Source organism: Ursus americanus, chromosome 3 (assembly GCF_024610735.1).
Source record: "Ursus americanus isolate L20-20 chromosome 3, mUrsAme1.1.p, whole genome shotgun sequence".
In the NCBI taxonomy this organism is placed as follows: Eukaryota; Metazoa; Chordata; class Mammalia; order Carnivora; family Ursidae; genus Ursus; species Ursus americanus.
The window spans coordinates 86202413-86205021 of record NC_142129.1 but is presented as its reverse complement, the minus strand read 5'-3'; the positions used below and the strand labels follow the sequence as shown (position 1 = coordinate 86205021).

The 2609-nt window shown below is 41.1% G+C and overlaps 1 pseudogene; it reads left to right on the top strand.

The window, feature by feature from the left end:
- Positions 1–1727: 1727 nt before the first annotated feature.
- On the top strand, positions 1728–2305 carry LOC123789616 (large ribosomal subunit protein uL6 pseudogene; annotated as a pseudogene).
- The last annotated feature ends 304 nt before the right edge of the window (positions 2306–2609 follow it).

The following is a 2609-nucleotide window of genomic DNA, read 5'->3' as shown; positions in this document are numbered from 1 at the left end:
AATAATCCGTGTGTATTTTCTTTCTCTTTATTGGTTACCTTTATCAGAGTATAGGGTGGTTGTATTTGGAGAAAAACCAAATACAAAGCGGAAAGGTGGGGCTAGGGTGTAGCTCTGGTGTGCCCCTCTTTTCTTCTGTCATGGTTCAAAGGCCATTACTCCAGGAAGCTCACCCTGACTGACTCAACACATTCCGCAAAACCCACATACAAACTTTGACTCCCCTCTCTTTTCCACTGTTGTAAGCCTTATAAGATATATTCCTGTGGATGACAGATTTCTATGTTATATTGTCTCTGGGTAGTGGGGATCATACTTATTTTTCAGAGGAAGTACACTTGGCTGAACATGGCTTTGCTTCCCTGGAGCGCTCATTGGTTACTGTACTAGTTCGGGGTGACTGACTCTTGCAGCAGTGCCGAGTCCTGTCTAGCCCTGGGAGGTGCTCCAGGAACTCCTGTGGAGTAGACAAGGACTGTGGGCGCCAGATGGGGTCTTCTGAGGCCCTGCAGTCCAGCTCTGTCACCCTAGTCATGAGGAAACTTTGTTGAGGTCAGCTCTCTTCAGATGATGACATTTAAAGGCTCATGTGAAATTTTGGTAGCCTCATGTTTATTATGTCTTCTCTGGTTTATAACTTGATACTCTTTTTTTCGTTTCTGCTCCAAAGCTCGGTCCATTGCAGGAACATTGTCTTACACTGACACCTGCTGGGCAGGTGGGAAAAGAACGGGTATCAGCCATACTGGTGTCACTTACAGCTAGGAGCCCTGAAGTTCTGTCTTCCCTGATGCGTTTATCTTTAAGAAGCATCCTTCTTACAACTCTCCTAGTTTTAGGCTTTCATTGCCCACATCTCCTACTAGATGTAAAGGTCTGTATTAAATTTTAGGTTTCTCGGGTGTGATGATTTCATCCAGTTAACATGTGAAGAGCCCAAAATACCTTTAATCAATGTCATTCCACAGATATACTTACCATTTAATGATGAACAATAATCACACTCATTAAATGTGACCTTAATTCTGCAAGCATTGCAGCTGTGAAAAGCTGATGTCAAGTGGGTCCAATGCAGAGTATGGGGACATTCTTCTTCCTTGATTCCCCCATTGGTGTGAGCAGCCAGATGCCCTCTGATCTGGATCAAAAGCTCTCCACGAAGGCAGAAAGAACCATCCATGATGAACGTGGAAAATTCTTTCCTTGAAGGTTTCTCTGGGGAACCATGACCCCAGAAAAAATTCATCCAAGTGTTTCATCATCCTCATGCGACTGTGTTACAAAACCATCCCTCCCCTGATTTTATCTTAAAGTTCCTTTTGTTTCTTCTCCTAAGTTTTGGAAATGATTAATCAAATTCTACTCATGAAAACTTTACAAAATATACCAATAGGTTATATTCTAATTAGCTCCTTACCAATCCATTTGCTGGCACAGAGTGAGCCCTTAACTGGTGTTAGAATTAGGCAGTAGTATTATATACATATACATATATATACATATATATTATATAATGTTTTATAATGTAGTATTATATATCTATATTATAGATATAATATATATATATTTAAGTGGGCTCTACGCCCAACACAGGACTTGAACTCATGACCCAGGAATCAAGAGTTATATACTCTACTGACTGAGCCAGCCAGATGCCCCTAAACCCTTTGCACTGTACTTTTTCTTTAGTTAATCATGTAATCAGTTTTGCTATATCTACTGAGAGAATGAAGACCATTCTCAGCGATCAGACTGTCGACATTCCAGAAAATGTCGCCATCACTCTGAAGGGACGCACTGTTATTGAGAGGGCCCCAGAGGAACACTGTGAAGAGACTGCAATCACATCAATGTAGAGTTCCGTCTCTTCAGAAAGAAAAAGAAGAGGCTCTGGGATGACAAATGGTGGGGAACTAGAAAAGCACTGGCTACTGTTTGCACTGTCTGTAGTCATGTACAGAACATGATCGAGGGTGTTACGCTGGGCTTCCCTTACAAGATCAGGTCTGTGTATGCTCACTTCCCCATCAAGATTGTTATTCAGGAGAATGGTTCTTTTGTTGAAATCTGAAATTCCTTGGGTGGAAAACTCTCTCTGCAGGGTTTGGTGAGGCCAGGTGTTCCTTGTTCGGTAGCTCACGTCCAGAAAGATGAGTTAATTCTTGAAGGGAATGGCATTGAACTTGTCTCAACTCTGCTGCTTTGATTCAGACAAGCCACCATGGTTAGAAACAAGGACATCAGAAAATTTTCGGATGGAATCCATGTTTCTGAAGAAGCAGGTGTTCAGCAGGCTGATAAATAAGATCTAAGTTGTCCAGCTACAGAAAGAACAAGATGCCGGGTGTTTTTTCAGGTTTATTTGTGATATTTTCTTTATTTTTTTCAGATTTTATTTATTTGAGAGAGAGCGTAAGAGCAGGGGGAGGGAGAAGTAGACTCCCCTATTTGTGATATTTTAAAGATGCAATAAAAGCTGTATTGATTTGGGAAAAAATAATGTAATCATTAAAAGTACTTTCTAATGGCTTCTAGTTTATCTCATGTGGGTGTGGGTGTGTGTGTGTGTGTGTGTGTGTGTGTGTGTGTGTACGTATAATAGAATATTA